The sequence below is a fragment of the Astatotilapia calliptera genome, chromosome 18, assembly GCF_964374335.1.
Source record: "Astatotilapia calliptera chromosome 18, fAstCal68.1, whole genome shotgun sequence".
Classification (NCBI taxonomy): domain Eukaryota; kingdom Metazoa; phylum Chordata; class Actinopteri; order Cichliformes; family Cichlidae; genus Astatotilapia; species Astatotilapia calliptera.
Window position 1 is genome coordinate 16,135,302 of NC_137439.1, and position 18,799 is coordinate 16,154,100.

Sequence of the window (18,799 nt, forward strand, 5' to 3'; positions counted from 1 at the left end):
GGAACGCGTATGCTTATGTCAGACCTTCCCAAAGTGTGGGGCCCGCCCCCTAGGGGGGGGCGCAGAGCCATTGCGGGGGGGGGGGGGGGGGGGGGGGTAGCATATCTTCCCTTTGGCTTCACCTGCACAAGTGCCGAGGTAGGTCTCCCCTGCTTAATTACTTTTCCCTGCGTCGGGAGCAGCGCTGGGCTCTTCATATCACGGACAAACAGTATCCCACATTCTTGATTTTTAGTTCACAAACACTTCTTGTAATGACTAACTACTCCTGACATTTTGGAGATGTTAGCTCTTCATACAGTAAAGTTACAGTGGGATACAAATAATATCAGGCTGATCCTGCCACGATTTGTTCCCCCTGTCTAAATCATGGACAAACAGTATCCTACAGTTGTTCATGTTTTTAAACCCATCTTGAGAGGCATTTTTTTGAAAAATGTATTGATAGTAATGTTGAATATTATTACACAGGAAAAAAACAACTACATGTAAAATAATTACACCGTGACGCCTCTGCCTTTCTAAATAGAGGGACAGTAACTGCGTGTGTATATGTAAGCGTGTAAATACTGCAGATAGAGACAAAATACTGTTAATCTATCTGCCATTCTGCAATTCATCTCTCAATAAATTACTACCTGTAATTCATTGCTTACTTGTATTTGCTTAATTGTTTACTAAATATTTGAGGCGTGAAATAAACAGCAATGGAGAAAAATATGGGTGTGTGTGCATAAATTGAGGCCAAAAAGTTCATCCTTATGTGCCTCACATCTGTTTAGGGCCATATTTGGATGCATAGGGTGTGTTCACATCTGTGTAAGGCCATCTGTTTTCATACTGTGAGGAGAAACAATGAAACCATTAGACTCTACCCTAAGAGACAAACATGGGGGTTCAGAAGTAATGAAAATTGAACTTACTTCCTTATCCTCCTGAGAACCAGCCTATTGATTTACATCCTCTGTAATGGACATTTGTTTTTTTGGTCTATATCTTTTGTCTTATTTGTGCCACCCTACTAAGTCCTGATGTACTAAATAGAGGACATCCTGGGCTTTCTATCTCATGTGTTTGGGTGGGCTCTTTTAGCTCCAAAGAGGAAGGAAATCACAAAAAAAGTTCAATGGGAAGATTCTTTTTTCCTTGATTCTCAGGAGTATATAATAGGCCTCCGTCTAACAAGCATGCTAATTAGCAAAGCATTGTTTCCAACTCTCTCTGTTCATAATCAAAGATGAACTACATGTTAAATCTGTGCACATGGACTATAGGTTTATTTTTTTTTGTACATTTTATTTTTAGTAAGACCAGTTGGAAGACAGCGGTCGAAGTTATGGTGAACAAAAATCCCGGACATTTCCTCAAATATTTTTAATTTCACTAAGGCCGCCAGAAGCGCAGTCTGGGATCCTACCCAGTATAAAACATCCATAAATTTGTCCTCTGTATGGTTCCCAAGTTGATCCGTCACATTAGATATTAAACTTTACTTGTGTTCCAATGCAGCTACTAGTTAGACTCTTAGCTGTACTGCTCATTTTACCACAAGGTACTGCCCGTCCTTATGGTGTTTCTTTGGTGAGTTTACTTTTTGTGTGATCATCAAAACTGATGTCCCAGTTTCAATGGACTTCGCTTGAAAAAAAGTAAATCTAAACAAGGAATAGGAAAAATGAAATTATGAATTTGAACAATCATGTTTCTTTTGGTGATTCTTAGCATATTACATTGATCAAGAGTTTATTTTGAATATTAATTCCCACAATAACCACAATAATTACTTTTTACTGAATGGATGCTAACCGTTTTCTGCTAAAAATGTTTTTCTCTCTCATTTGATCAAATAAGAATGATAGAAATTATATATATTAAAAAAAAATTCTTACTTTTTTTTCCAGTTTGAAGAAAATCCAACAGATTGATACCAATGCATGCATAAGCAACATAAACCAGGAAGTGTAAAGTTCTAATAAGCATCCTCACTGAAACAAGCCACTGACAAACAAAACTTGGATGAATGGATGAAGAGATTTACTGTAGAAAGGTCAGTTAGATTGCAGGTTTAGCCTGTAAATGTTATTTAGCCTGTAAATGCTTGGACAGTACTGTGGTTTTCCGCTTGGACTTTCTAATATGATATTGCATCACCGACCGTTAAATAAACAGCTCAGTGCACTTCTCATTTCTTTATATTTTGGTGTTAAAATGGCAAATAAGCGAAGCAATTTATCGAAACGTGCAGAAATACTGTGATAAAAATATATAAGACAAAAACAGAGTTTGTACAGTTGTAAGAAGATTGGAAGTCAATTTTTAGTCTTAAAAAAAAAAAGAAAAAAAAAAAAGAAACCCAACATGAACAGACATGAACTCTCATCTGAAAGCTTTCTTTAAATTTCTTTAAATCAGGGCTCTCAAACTCAGGTCCTCGAGGACTGGTGTCCTGAAACTTTTCCATGTGTCCCTGTTGCAACACACCTGAATAAAATTAGTAGGTCATTAGCAATGGCTTCTGTTTTCTTTAGTTGTTCTGTTTGCTTTTTTTTTTCTCCAAAGGATACACGGCACAGCATTTTTTGTTTTGGGGAATTTTTTCTTATTCCTGGCATTGGCATTTTTCACAGATTCAACTAAAGAAATGGAAACAAATGATATGTTTTTGTTCTCTGCTAGTAACCAAGTGCTTAAAGATACAATTTAAAATTGTTTCCTTGCTAGGTTTCCTTTTATGTATTGACACAACTCCAGTTTATTCTCTGAGTTAGGTGCCTTTCTTGTACATGAATGGTTTCATTTTAGTGGCTTAACAAAAAGAAATTCTTTGAAAATAGTCAGGTACAAAGGTTGGACTGAAAGACTACTTTTAAAACTTTGTTTCTCTCCTTGGTGGCAAAATATAAAGAAATGAGGGGTGACTCAAGACTTTCGCAAAGCACAACATAACATAACTGACTGTCAAATATCATTAAAACTAACCATATAGTGACTACTGTGGCTGCAGTTTTTTGTGTTTAATTAATTTTTTTAAGTAAAAAATGTAGATTTCTTATATATTTTTTGCACTTTATAATTTTAAAGTAAAATCGCATTGTGAGAATGTGGCATCTTTCAGTATTACGTTTTTAATGACTCTAGTGACGTTTATGGTAAATGATAAAAATCTGTCTGACTCAACTTACTGAATCCTACCTACGTAAAAACAATTCTGTCTGCAAGGGAAAGCACACGTCTTTCGCTTCCTGTGCCCACCACATTCCCTAAGAAATCCTGTCTGTGTGAAGGTCGTTGGTGATGGACGTCAAAATCCTCTGATGAGGTAAAAATCCATGAATCGAACAATGCGGGGAAATGCTGGGCGACTGGCGTGCTGGACATTGTTCCATACTACTTCACACTTTTCTTGGTAATGATCAATGACAGTTTTCTAGGTAGAGGCTTCTGGATGAGGAAGAGAGTCACAATAGGAACTGAGGTTCCTCTGTGTGACCTTGCAGCACGAAAAACTACTTTTTAACAGTGTTGGTCAAGTTATTTTAGATGCTGAATAGGGGACCTTTAACCTATCACTCCTTTAAAAAATAATCAGATGATTGTACATATTGGTATCACATTTTATTAGTTGCAATGCATGTTTTATTAACACATCACTTTAATTCCACATACTTATCCTTCTGAAAAAGTGCCTATTACTCTCTATTGCATAGAAAAGTAAAAATAAATTTCAGCTTGATTAGGCAGCTCCTTTAAAAACCTTGAAATTATAGAAGTCAAAAATCAGCTTCAACACAAAGCTGAGGGCATTTCAGTATCTTAGGTACTTATAAGTTTCTCTGTATGTTGTCTTCCTAATTTTTCTTTAAAACTGTTTACACCTGTTGAGATGATTTGAGCTAAGGGACATGGTGCATTATCCTGCTGGAAGCAGCCATCAAAAGATGGTACACTGGCTTACTATGGTCATAAAATGATGGGCACAAGCAGGAACAATACTTAGTTAGGTTGTTGCTGTGGTGCTTAAATTATGTTTAGCTGGTTGTAATCAATACACCACTACCACAACTGTGGTCTTCTACTGCTATAACATCTCCCTTGCTTGTAAAGAGTAGTTATTTGAATTACTGTTCAAAGCTCAATGTAGCCTGGCCATTATCCTCTGATATCAACAAGGCATCATTGCCTAAAGAACTGTTGCTCACTGGATATTTTCTCTTTTTTAGAACACGTAAACCCTAGAGATGTTTGTGTGTACAGTACATATGCAGTTTCTGAAATACCAACAGCCATGCCATGTTCAAAATAAATTAAATTACCTTACATTAAGTAATTAAGCAATTGAAGAGGTGTTCTTAATGCTGATTGTACAAACTGATAGCTCACATAAAGCCCCCCCTCCCATCAGATGAGCTGCTCCAAGAATGCCTCAGGCAGGTGAAGAAATGTGGTGATGAGGAACAAGACGAGGAACTATCATGGAGCACTAAGTTCCTGCATGGGAAATACCATTGACAGATAGAGGGAATGGCTGAAATCAACAACTCCTACCAGTGGGTAGAAAAGTCTGGATTAAAGAACAGCACAGAGGCTCTGATGAAAGAAGGCCAAGAACAGGCCCTAATCACCGGCCCACCATGGGTAACAGGACCCAACTGTAGATGATACAAAGTGCCCCGGACACTACACAACAGATAGTACCAGGATGTAAGACGCAAACTGAGGCCATGGACACAGAGGCACAGTGGCTGGGATAGTGTACAGGAACATCTATGCTGCATAGAAAAAATAGAGAAGTACCAGGGGCTGAAGGAACAGCTGGAGCAGATGTAGAAGGTAAGAAGAAACTACGTGAAAGAAATTGAACATGATTTATTGAGATAGATAAATTAATGTACATGGTGATTAGACTCCGATGACCCATCGTGGTATAACCAAATTCCAGCGGTGATCATATTTAGGACAGGACCCTCCAAAGTCTAGAAGCGGGTGGTGGTGAAGTTGAAGACTGAAGCTTGGATGGAGTTCTGACTGAGGGGTCTGTGAGGTGGAGATGAGGAGGAGGTGGGTTGCATGAATGAGAGTCTGAAAGGGAAAATGACGGAGAACACTGATTTAAGCTATGCAAAGTGGAGGCTAATTGCCCTGAAGAAGGCGGGCAAGAAGAGGATTGGACAAGAATAATGACGACAGTATTGAGATTGACAGAGTGGGAAAGAGGTGGTGATGTAGAAACCAGATAAACAGACTAACACCCAGCAAAGCTGATTACAGATCTTTCTTAATGAACTTATGCATAGGCTTCATGAGCATTACGAGGTGTAACCCCAAAACTGTAATAGTGGATCCACCAGGTGTCTGTTCAGAAGCGAGAAAGTCATCGGAACAGTTAAAACACTCAATGGGAGGTACAGTGGGAACCGAATCAGGAGTTCATGTCCCTACAGGGCAGGTGTTGGCTTCAGCAGCACAGGATCTTCTCACACAGTGTTGGTCTCCAAGGACTCTCATGTCTGCTATTCTCTAGTAGCCATGGCCTTATCAATGGAAGGATGTAATCTGTGTGCTGCTTCCCTGCATTGTGTGTAATTGTTTCCCCTAGTGGGAGGATGCTGCCTTAGTCAGCAGAGGAAGATAATGGTGACATACGTTTCTCAAGGTAAGTTTGTTTGTGCGTTCGAAGAACTTCTATTGTCGTTTTTGGAAAGTTGGAAAGTTATAAAGCATGCCGTGTCCCTGAAGGGGAAAAAAAAAAAGAACAGATACAAATCTCAGAGGGCATTTTCACACAAATCATTCAAAGAGATCCTCGAACCAAAGTTGCCACATTTAGAGTTCCTGAAAATCCCTGTGTGAGGTTTTATCTTCCAATTATAAATTGCTATCCACCACCTGAAATCCATTTAACAGCTCAGTTGTGTAGCTGCATAGCAAGAAGCATGCCCATTCAACTCCACTCCACTAACAGCAGTGCCAAAAAACTCTTTGCCAGACTGGTAGAAGAACAGAGGACGTCCTTGTTCCATTTCTTGGTGAATAACAAGACTGCATGCTGTCATATTATTACAACATTAGCACTTTTAACAGTACTTATCTTTCAACGTTACCTCTATGCATAACTTTACTGTTGTGCCAGTCAATCCATTTTTGAAAGGAAGAACACTATGGTTGACTCACTATCCAAATATGCGCAGTATTAGAGCTGAACAATGTTGTCACAATCTTAGGAGAGCTATTGAAAGGCTGGGAAGTGAAAGCTGTGTTAATGTTCTGCGTTTAATGACTTCCTGGGCTGCTGTTCAGTGGCTTTGACTAACACACTTTGCTACAAAAGAGTCCTATAACACTGCCCCCAAAGAGCGTCACACGTTACTCAGACTTGTTTCATCAGCCACATGATGATTAAGGGGATAGCTATTATTCTCAAATGCTCTATCAGCAAGGAAATCACTCTCAAACAAATAAGAGGTTTGCTAGATTCCTCCACAGAGGCTTTACTAAGAGCAGTACTCTGAATCCTAAGTATGTAATACTTCTGTCAGGCCAAAACCAAACACACAAAGTCAAAAGTGTGAAGATCTTGATAGCTAAATGTTAGCTTACTAGCTGAATAGTTAGCCTGCCCACAGTGGTTATGGTAGAAAAAATAACTACTCTTTGAAAGTATATCCTGTATTGAATTTTAGATAACAACAATGGCTCTGTTCTGCTGTTTAGTTGGGTTGAAGGAGCCTACACTCCAATGTTCTACAGCAGGGATGTTAAACTCATTTTACATTATAGCCCACCTAAGTGGGCCAAATATAGCCCACTTAGGTGGGCCAAAACAATAAAACTACCCTTTCTGTCACCGTGAAGAAGTTTCACTAAACATTTAAACCCTGAGAGATCAATCTAATGTAACACATACAATTTAATACATCTCAGTATTTCTATGTGAAAGAGAAATGCAGCTGTAGTCAATGACAAAAATGTATTAGCATTCTCTTATCATGCGTGTAATAGACATGCTGGCCCACTGCGGACAAGGCCTTGGACAAAGTATAGAATGTATGAAAATGCAGTTCATATTTACCAAAACCATCCAGTAAGCCTGATTGGTGTCTTAGCTGTGCCTCATTCGTGCCTCATTCGTTCATGGATATCGTGAAGGAGGACATACAGAGTGCTGCTGTGACAGAAAAAGGACTCCCGGGACAGGGTGAGCTGGAGCAGAGGATTCACTGTGGCGATCCCTTAAAGAGAAAGGAGAAGTTTAAAATGCTAGCAGTAGCTGAATTTTCTTAATTTAACTGAATTACATTTAACAGCAGACTTTGCCTGATCTTAGACAACAGTCTGTGTCTATAGTTGTTTATATTAGAGAGACTTGCAAATATTTCTTTTCACAGCCATAATTACCACTTGGTTCCTGATGTAAACACTGTTTACAAGTGGTAAACTGCTAATTATGGAAACTCCGATATGACACAAAAGCAGCAATAGTTCAGTAAATAAATATTATCTGTACAAAAGAAATAAAATAAAATACTGGAATCTGTGTCAGCAAGGGACCCTCCCTCCGTACCTCTGCCTCCATGTAAATAATAATAGTCACAGCTTTATCTCTGTCTGCTAGATTAATGTGGTCAAAAGGGCCATTACTTTTTCAAGCCATTACTTTATATGTCACATCCTTTTATCCAGGTGGATCCTCTTTGATGCAGAAACTTTCATGCAACCAAAGGACCAATGCAGGAAATGATATGTGCTCATTTCAAGTTGCACAGAACAAGGTCAGGAAACGGCTATTGGCAGAGACATAAAATAATACGACCGCTGGAGTTCACCTTTGCACTTTACCTCTTTAAATGACAGCAGGTCAGAATATAAATATCACAAAGCATAATTACCCTGTTATTTGAGAAGGTCAGTTCTACTTTAGCTGCTGATGGGATCTTTCTCTTGGTCAAGTGCAGGTCTTCTACCGTTTTTAATGCTGTTTCCTACCAACAACCCCCCATCCCCCCACCCATAGAGAGGAATAAAAGCTATTGAGGCAACCCGGGTGCAAGGCCCCTCTGTTGAAATGGGATCAAATGTGCAAGCAGAGGGCCGCTTCAGGCCTATGCTAATGAGAGAGCACTGCCAAAACACTAAACGAGATTGAAACCTAAATCTGGTGCATAAACATTTGCTTCTGAGCTTTGAAAAAAACACCCCCCCCCCCCCCAAAAAAAAACAACAAAACAAAACAAAACAAAACAAAACCCATCAGTGTATTTTCAATTCATTCCTCACTTGGACTTTTACACATCACTGATGGGTGTGGCAGAAGGAAAAAAAAAAGTTTAAATGATGACCAGCACTTTGCTTTTTTAATTGAAGTGGTTTTAATTCACCGGCTGTTTCAGCAGTTACAATATATTGTTATTTGTCATATTTCATCTGTGAGGTTCTTAATGAGAATCACTATATGAAGGCAGAGTGACTCAGTCTGAATTTCTAACTTGTTTACTTCTCGAAAGTCTGATATGTTTGTTGCATCCTCTCTTGGCGGTAGCTGCTGAGCTTCAGCCAGTCACTTGTATAATATAGGGATACGCTCTTATTTTTCTGCAGCACAAATTGTTTTAAGCCTTTTCGGTGAGAACCCACTTATTCAGCTCGTTCGTTGTCAGTAAATTCATTAAAAACTGAGAGAGGATTTAAATGGCCTACCCATTTGGACCTAGAAAACAGAGAAACACAGTCACACACAGTCTCTCACAAACTAAGCACCTTGTCAAACCGATTTCATTCTTTTGTATCCAGGATACGGATAAAACTATTGCGTGAGGCCAAACACAACAGACCCTAAACAATTCCTTCACATCAGATACTAGATACCATTTTAATACAAAGGAACTGCTTGGTCCCTGCCTATCGTACACTGTACTAGCTTGTTCTTATTCTTCCCTTCAATACAAACATCAAATCACTAAACAATATTTTTGGCCAAAAATATGTTCACTGTAAACATGCTGAAAGAAATTAGGGTTGGAAATTATAAACTCAGCTAACACGGACTGTGAACAATCAATAGCAGACAGTTATATCCATGGAGTTTCATTTAAGACCCTCCTCCCCCCTTTTTATTTTTTAAAATTATCAGTGTTGAGGAATTTTAGGAATTTTTCTTGCAGTTACAGTGCGGTTCAAATTTAGCTACAAACGTCCGATTTTATTCGGGGAGAGTAAAATGGGAGGACGGGAAACATCACTATTGGCAGAACACTTGTACAAATATTAGCATAACACTCTGCTGAACTCAAAATAAGGAAGGTATGGGCTTCATGTTATTCCTACTCAGTATCCTGCCATTGAAAGATGGGATTAGAACAAAAAAAAAAATCATTATTTTATTATGTTGTATTCGTGATAGTCTGTTTCAGGATTTCCTGTCTTGTGGAACACGTACAACAAGAACACCGGGATGAGGTTTGTGAACATTTACAAATCTGTTTGAGAGGAAAGAGACACCGGTGTGTATACTGCTGTCATCACTCTCAAATGATCTTTAGAGTCATTAAGTGTAAATATAGACCATACATTATGTATAATGACATTCAGAAGAGGCTTTCTAGGCTGCCTCAGGGAGCTGCCTAAGGAGGTCCATATGGAGATCACTTTATCGTTGCTGTTATCAGGGCATACCTCGCATTCCGCAGAGGCCCAAAGGCCACCCACAAAGTTCACATTAAAGGAATTCTGTCTTTTGTTAATATCCTTATTGCTTATTCTTCACTAGTGTGTAAGGTGAAATGGGAACGCATCATTCTTTCATCATCGCCCTGTTGCCATTTTCTTGTGTTTGATCAGCTTAAATTTTGCAAGCGATGAAAGACCGGGCTTCGTCTGTGAATAAACCAAAAGAACAAAGACGATGTTCTTGTATTCACCGGGCAGTTCTCTGACTAGAGGCTGTTCGTTAAGTCACATGTCATTTAACATTACTGTCACGATTAAATTATTATGATTTTGATAGCTGTGGGAGTAGAAAATGGACACAACTGGTGCATCATGCTACATGTTAGCCGAGATAGAGGAAAGCAAAAAAGCGCAGTCCACAACAAAAAGGTTATGAAAGACAAACTTTAAGCTTGACCTGAACCAATCCATTGTGACAAGAAAAGGTTTACAATGTTGTTAAAACTCAGTCCTCCTTAATTCCACACATTGCTGGATCGGGTATAAAAAGATTTTTTTTTGTGGGAGTATAGGTTGTGATTTTCCTTTTGGACTCTCAGTATCTCTCTGAGGTGGGGAGTGCTTATCTAGGTTTGGCCTGAGAAAAGAAAAGAAAAACGCTTGTTTCTGATGAAACTTTGAAAATCTTACGATCTAAACTGGAATAATTTCTCAAGTTTAAGATCGTTCTCATGATTTTTAATGGATGTCTTCATCTACTAACGCAGGATTTGGCAGAACACCACACTGTGTTTGATTTCTTTCATGTGGGAGTTCTTCGTACTCTTAGTCCCAACTTTTATCTCCCGATGCTTCTCAGTTTGTATTAAAAAAAACTGAAGGTAAACTCACACTTTTGATTGGTTTTTTTTTCTCAGCCTCAAGGAAATGTCCAGCTCCTTGACCTTCAGAAATGGCGCCCTGGGGAATAAGCAGGCGGGAGTTATCTGCTACCCTCCACCCCAGCTGTTGTAGCTATTGGAGGCACTTAAAACAACAAGTGTGACACAGGGCAGACTGACTCCTATCACCAGCGAAATCAACAAAAAGCCCAAAACAATTTTTCCAGAATAAATCTCATTGTTTACAGCAGTGCAAAAACTTTAAATAGGAGACTGCTTGAACTTCCTTTGCATTATGTTTTGTGATTGCTTCCGACTTCAAATTGTGCTTGTGGATATTTTGGCAGCAAGCTTTTTCTTCAGTTTAGATGGCATGCTGTGGCACAATCACAGTAAGAGTGACAAATTCCTCTCATTCCAGATGCGCCAGCACAAGATCTGCACATAGGTTTCTGCACTGAATATTACCTTCTAACCTCACCGTTGCCCTCTAGTGAATGTGGAAAAGTTTATCAGCGTGTATGCAATTGTCATTTTAGCTCTGCAGAAATTGGAAAATGTACTGTACTCTAATCATTTAGGAAGGCAGACAACACCTCCGGTACAGACTTTGTTTCTCATAGGCAACTTTAATATAGGGGGTTGATGTGTTAGTTTTAGAGGTTACACATTGAAAACTCCAGTCTGGGCACTCCTAATGTAGGTTATATGGGCTATTCTCTTCACTCTTGTCCACTGATCCATCTACCCACATTCCCTAAACCATTCAGTCCCTTTTCTTTATATTCAATCACTGTTATCCTTTTAGGCTGCCCGTTGTGAATTACTCCTCCCTCCTGTCATTGGGTTGAGCAAGGCATCTTAGCCAAGTCTCCATCAGCCATCTGCTTATTCTGCTCCTCCATCACCAACATGATCCACATCCTGCCTACATCGGGGAATCAGCTCCATATTGTTACTTGTTACTGCAGTCCTAACTGCCAAAAAAAAAAATGCAACAGATTTCCATGTTTGCATGATGGTGTTTGCAAAGACTGCGTTTTTCTTCCCAATGACATCGCCTTAAAACATCATTGCCTTAATTTTTTGCGTGTGAAACAGACAATAACATAGAACAGCCTTTTAAAATCTCAAAGTTTGTGTCTGTGTTTCACTTTAAATCCCCTCTAAGTACACCAGGTCACATTAGTTCCAACTCAAACCTAAAAGTGTGGCTGCTATTGTTTTAAGCATGCAAATGTCACATTTAAGCCACACTGGCATAAAATTACACAATAACAACCAGACGGGAGAATATGGATTGCCGAATCTTCCCCCCTTTGCACAGCACCATTTTTTTTGGGGGGGGGGGGGGTGTTATTTCAGTTTTACAAGTTTAGCTGAATCATCCCAACAGTGTTGTTTCATGCTGGCTTGTTGTGAAATCGATTTCGCCTGGCTTCAGGCTGACTGCATAGATTCTAAGCGAGTTTTTCTTGTTGCTGACAGACGTAATGAGACAGAAGGCTTCATGGCATCTGGTAACAGAGGAACATGAAGCAAACGACTGAAGCAAAACCAGCGATGAGACAAAATACGTGTGGCTCTGCTGCTGTGATTACTCGTAACCTTGTTTTTTTTCGGTGAGCAGCATAACAGTTCACAACACGTGATGCACAATGACCACGGCTGAGCCTTTTTTAGCCCACATTTCTCGATGGCATCATGTGAATGTGATTCTGCCTCTCTTATTTTCCACTCAGTTTATTTTAGTCACATAAAGAGGAGCCAAAATGATACAGTAGTATGAGTATTCTTAGTACTGCCCTTGGATGTGACTGTAGGTGGAAGATCAGGCCAGTTCAACATTATGAAACATCTAAAATACAACAAACGTCCTCATAAGAGGAATAAATCTTAATATATTAAAACCACTGCAACAATCTAAGGAAATGAAGACCTGTGTACAATCTCATGATTCAGTCTCAACTGAATGCACAAGTTAAATATGCATCTGCTGCTGCTGAATGCTGAACGTACAAGTACAATCAGACATGAGATATTATGTCTGATAAGACTAGAGATAAGACTGTTGCCCAGCAGAGGGCAACATTTACTTTTTTTTACTATTCCTTCCATCTCAAATTGTTGCTCATGTCCTTTGCATGATCTGTAGACACGCAACGTACACATTAAATTGTTTTCATGATCTTTTTTAATGAATATTGTCACCGGCCTCTGTGTTTATAGCTCTTTCAAACCTTGCTGCCTTTGTTTACATCATTCGTCTCTTTTCAGCTGTGACAGTTCTTGTTTTGTGCCACTACTTTTGTTAATTTCCCCCGCTCGTTCCTCCTTCTCTGCTCTTTCAGGACCTTTAGCAGAACCAAAATACAGTGTTTAATTAACTCACTCTTGTGAAATAGAGGTTAAGATCACAACTTGATTCCCGTCCTCAGGGTGTTGTATTCAGAAACTGAGGTTAAAATGTTGATATGAATACCTGCATGAAACCCCCCATAAAAAACCCAGTCCCTGGGATCCAGAGAAGGATGTACTTCACGTGGGTTGTCTGCATATCTGTGTCTGTATCCAATCACATTAGATGACTATTTCTTACGGTCCAAATGAAAGAAACATACCTTTGTGAGCACAGACCCTTTTGTAGTATTCTTGCCCCACCTCTAAAACTCTGCCATGACCTTGCAAGAAGTGCAAGAGAGGGAAAAAAAGCTAAAGAATATATATATAAAAAACATACGAATATCTGAATGCAAGGAGTGATAGATCGCTTTCCCACGCTCACTCATAAAAATGCTTCATAGTCTGATTTTCAGAACCGAAATGATGCTAAACCTTTCCCAAGATGCGGCACTTGAACTTTTTATAAACTGTTTGAAATGAAAAGTTTATTCAGCTGAGTGAAAGGTCTGATATGCACTCGGCACATCACAACAAAAAAGGTTTATGCCAGCTGTGAAAAAGATACTTTAATGTCAGGAAAATTAAGATCTGATATGTTGTACAAATAGTTGTTCATGTGTCTGCTGCTGCGTCTCAAGTCACATGTTTCCACCCTGAAGAAGAGACAATAAGTGTTGTTGAATTTTAATACCTCGGTCCCACTAAAAACAAAAGGCCTTGTCCAAAACTACTTTAAGTGTCTAAACCTGGATTCTTTTATGTTATTCTTTAGTCATAATTTTTTTTATTTTTCCTTTTAGCATAGGCGGTTTGAGGGAGACCAGAAACACACACCTGTTATTTTCTTTCCCCCAAAACTTCCATATTTATATTTTTATGTGTTCACACCATCAAATACGGCTACGTGAAGTGCTCTACCCAAATTATTACCTGGATGTTGTATCATTGCCCACTGCTTGCCCTTAGCAGTCGTCACCTTGGCTGCGTAGCAGAAAAGGAGGGATGACCAAACAATTTTTCTGCACCACTGAAAAATGCAAATGTCAGTGTTAGCTCACAGATGTGTTTTTTCTTAGGGACTGAAATTAAGCCTCACATTACAACTGCAACGGCTACAGCAGCAAAAGACCAAAGTGGGTGCTACTCCTGCTAAGAAGAAAAGGAAAATGAGGCTACAATTTGCATGGACTTAGCAAAATTGCACCACAGAAGATTGTGAAATGTTGCCAGGTTCAGATGAGTTTTGATTTCATTTCTTTATGACCAGCAGCATAACACGTCATGTCAAAAGCTCAAGTCATCTCTAACTGGCCACTAGAACATGACAATGTTCATGTTAGCGTTATGGATGTGCAGCAACTGTGCGATGCCAATAGCATGGCCAAAATCTCTGAGGAATGTTTCCGGCACCTTCAGTAGTTCTGAAGGCAACAAGGGGTCAAACCAGTACTACCAAGGTGTACCTAATAAAGTGGTTGGTAAGTGTAATTTCCAGTAAGAGAGCTTTTGTGTTCAGTTTGAAACAACACTACCCTGACAGATATAACACAACAAAACAGAAAGTGTTCAACATTTAAGTGTGCTGTATGTACTGATGTGCGACACAATCCCCCGTTTCACACCATCCTTCCTTTATGTTGATTTCCTGCATTGCGGTGATGATACGTGTTGCTGTAATTCTCGTTGCTTTAAAACAGACTTTGAAGTCTCGTAAAATGCTTTGAGAGCATCAGGTTAATTACGAGATGTTTGTGTGTTTGAAGTGATGCACAGGCTGGATTACAGTCTGAGGATCTGAGCCCTAACCCTGTTTAACACTTTGGAAAAACACTTTCATTGTGATGACTGGCATAATCTGCACCACATGCTAATCCAGCTTCCTCCCTCTGTTACTCTGCCAGTGTTCTGGGGTTTAGTTAAGCTTTAAAGTTCAATCCACCCTGAGTTTGCTGTTTTATTGCACTTTTCTTCTGGTTTATTGCACTTCTAATCAGCTTGAAATACGAAAGACTCCATCAAACTTTCTGTTTGCTCCCGAATGTGTGTCAACCGTTTTCACGCCAATCTGCCTTGAGTGATGATTAGATAACCTGCGTCAAATGCTAATCCAATTAACTGCTATACCTGAAGTATTGTACAGCAAAGGCAACCAGGTGAATTTCTTCCACACTTGGCAGACTACGGCAATTAAACGCACACTCGCATGCACAATCACACAAATGTATTAAATATGCAAGCAGGGCTCTTCTCCGCTGCCTCTGAGGACGTGAAGGAGAAATACAGAAGCAGCAATTTTCCTGATGAAACTGCAGGTGATCATTCATATTAATTTCAACTGTATTCTCACTGATGATCTGAATCACATTCAGCAAGTTGCCTTAATCACCAAATGAGACATCTGCACAGAAATCACACATTTGGATTTCAGTGCCTCAGATGTAAGGCGCATAGCTGAGCTGTAATCGGTGCACATATAATATTCACTGTTTTTCAGTGTGCAAACATTTCTAAAGAGTCAATAAAGCAGTTTTTCTTGTTTCTGCCTTTGTTTAGTTACTGTAAACCTATTGAAACTTATGTATAGTGCTTTTCTACTCTACTTGAGCACTCAGTGTGCTTTGTACAAACATGTCTCACTCACCCATTCACTTTTTCTATTTTCGAAGAGCTTTCTATCTAACATTAACACTCTAATGAATGCATCAGAAGCAACTCTGAAGCATCTCAGGGTTCAGTATTTTGCCCCAGGATACTTCCAATTGGTAGATGACCTGCTCTACTTCCTGAGCCGCATCCTCCCAACTGGAAGTCAGTGATTACTGGAGTCCAGTCCAGGTGCTCCAGGTTTTTCTCATATGATCTTTTTTGTTTTTTAGTGAAACGTCTTGATAAATATTGGAAGGATAAACAAAATGTGTCAAGGAGCCCACATGGGTCAGTCTAATCTCTCAGTAATTGTGGTGATGTTTCTTCTAGTGTCATCATCAGGTCACAGAATCTAAATTTGTCCTCCACTTTAGTTTATGACCTATTTCCAATTAGCCAAACGCCGCTGTAGCTGTGGAGCCTCATACAGCCGATGTAGACACTGAAAACACCTGAATTTTGTTATGCGGATAAAATGAAACAAATACAATCCCAAGCCTTCATCCATTTGGTCTTTAAACTTCTAAAAGGTTTAATTGTCATAAAAAATAAAATAAGACGAACCTCAGCTTTAGAAAGTGGTTTGGATCAAATTTATAGTTATTTATGAGTGAAATTTATAAAAGTTATTTGTAGTAAACTTTCACCTTTGGACAATCCAAAGCAAAGTCAGGACTGTCATCAACATTTCAAGGATTTCTATATAAATTCTGAAAGAAGCTGTCCTTGTTTTATATGAAGTCATACTGCAGGGCTCTTTGACTGACATTTATCTTTAGAGACTGTTTCTAATGCGTGTAAAAGCTCTCAAAAGGCACTTCAAAGATGCTGAAAATGAATCCAGCAGCGCTAAACAGATGCATGAGAGATTCTTCATGCACCCCATTGGCATCAGAAAACACAAGAGCCAAGTACGCTTGATGGAAATATCACCCATTTATAAATCATTGGATGTGACGGTAAAGATGCTGTTATTATACAAGAACCCAGCTGTTGCTGAAATTTCATGTCATGTCCTTGCTTTTCTAATTGGACTTCTATAGTACTTGAAAAAGGATGACACACACACAGTGAGATGCACAATCAAAATTGTGTAGTATATATATATATATATATAAAAAGTCTATTGTTTATTTTACACCTACACAGATCGGATGAAGCCCCCCACAATGATCTATTAGCCTTATTACAGAGATGACCAAGTAGGGGTGACCGTGGCTCAGGGGGTTGGGAAGCGTATCTGTAACCGGAAGGTCGCCGGTTAGATCCCCAGGCTCTCTGTCCTGGTCGTTGTGTCCTTGGGCAAGACACTGTACCCTACTGCCTACTGGTGTTGGCCAGAGGGGCCGATGGCACGATATGGCAGCCTCGCTTCTGTCAGTCTGCCCCAGGGCAGCTGTGGCTACAACTGTAGCTTGCCTCCACCAGTGTGTGAATGTGAGAGTGAATGAATAGTGGCATTGTAAAGTGCTTTGGGTGCCTTGAAAAGCGCTATATAAATCCAATCCATTATTAAGTAAAATATCTACAAAACATGCTAAACAACCTTGAATTTTACACCTGTATAACTAGGTGAAAACAGAAATTTATACTGTATCCTTTAACAGCTCATTTCAGCTGCTTGTTTATGGTATATCTCACATAGGAAAAAAATGTGCCTTGAGTTCTGTTTGTGTGAACTGGAGAATGAGTGTAGGTGGTGATATATGAAAACTTGGAGAGAAAATTGAAGGTGAGCAACTTCAACTTCAGTTGAACTTTGCCCTGAAACCTGGATTATTGGATAACAGTCTCCCTTAGAGCACACTGCACCATTTTCCCAATCTGGTTTTTACCATCTTTGTAATAATTATCTTCAGCTACCTACTGTGAACTTGTAAAATATACCCAAAACATAACCAACCAGTCACAACATGTGTCCATCCCTAAAACATACACAATAACCCTCGGTGGGTTTCCTTTGGACACCCCAAGACTAACCAGTGATTCCACATTTGCCATGGATGTGAAGTTGTAGTAAACTTCATTTGTGGGGGCAGCAGTCTGCACAGAGATGCTTAGAACTCCTTACTCCAGCTACCACTTCCAGCTCATAGTACTTGGCTGGACCCCCTTTCTCTTCTGAACTGCTTTAATGCTTCTTCGCATAGACTTAACAATGTGCTAGCAACATCCCTATGCTCTCAGACATTTAAAAAATATTCACTTGGTATTTTTCACCAATTGAATATTTCTTGCTATGCTTTGGGACACCATTACAACACCATGATCATACTGTCCATAAGAACTCTAACCAGTAAAAAGCGAGACTCATCAACTTTTTCCAGTCTTCTGTTGTTCAGTTTCTCTGAGCCAGTGTGAATTGTAGCCTCAGTCTCTTGTTCTTAGCTGACAGGAGTGGCACCCAGTGTGGTCTTCTGCTGCTGTAGCCCATGAAGAAGATGCTCTTCTGCACTCTGACCATTCTCCTCTGACATTACCTAAATATTTTAACCAAGAAAACGGACACATCTTTTTGAGACCATTCTTTGTAAACCCTAGGGGTGACTATGTGGGAAAATCCCACTTCAGCAGATTGTCTCGAGTATGTCTGCATGTCTGAATGCACTGAGGTGCTTCTTTAAAGATCGTCTGATTAGATATGGACATCAAAAATCAGTTAAACAGGTACCTAATAAATTGTCAAGTGAGCACTGAAACCTACAAAAAATTGTATAGCTGAACTAATAAAAACCATTTTTTTAGAATACCTAAGGGTGGATGTACAAAGTTGCAGCATTACAAAAATAAAGTGCTGATCATTAAATTCATAGTCATGGCCTTTTGTGATTCTAAAACGATGGGCACAAAGGGAATGCAAACACAGTTTAAATATTTTCCACACTTTAACAGCAGATGAAGCACTTTTGTAAATATATTTTCAACAGCTCCAGAATTTGCCCTTTTTTGATATCACAATGGATTTTTTGTGCTGAAGTGGCTCACCTGTAGAGTCAAATATACTTTGCATTGATGCAAGTAATTGAAATCGCATCTTAATAACTGGCTCAGATCAAGCGCTTCACTTTTATTATGTCCCTGGGCACAAAATAAAGGGAAAGAAAAAAAACAACACAATTTGTAACACAGCCCAAATGAAATCCTAATATTATCTATGAATCAAGTGAAAGAAGTGTAGCTGCAGGTATTCAGCCGGGTGTTCAGGA

General features: G+C 39.3%; 1 long non-coding RNA gene across 2 annotated transcripts; it reads right to left on the reverse strand.

Moving 5' to 3' along the window:
* Nucleotides 1–4,851: 4,851 nt before the first annotated feature.
* Nucleotides 4,852–13,976, reverse strand: LOC145421681 (uncharacterized). 2 transcript variants are annotated; one of them, XR_013903041.1, is made up of 3 exons: nucleotides 13,878–13,976; nucleotides 7,070–7,229; nucleotides 4,852–5,079 (listed from the first exon to the last, which is right to left on the reverse strand). It is a non-coding gene; the product is annotated as an uncharacterized LOC145421681 (long non-coding RNA). The 2 variants fall into 2 exon arrangements; XR_013903040.1 differs by lacking the exon at nucleotides 13,878–13,976 and adding an exon at nucleotides 7,887–8,076.
* Nucleotides 13,977–18,799: the final 4,823 nt, after the last annotated feature.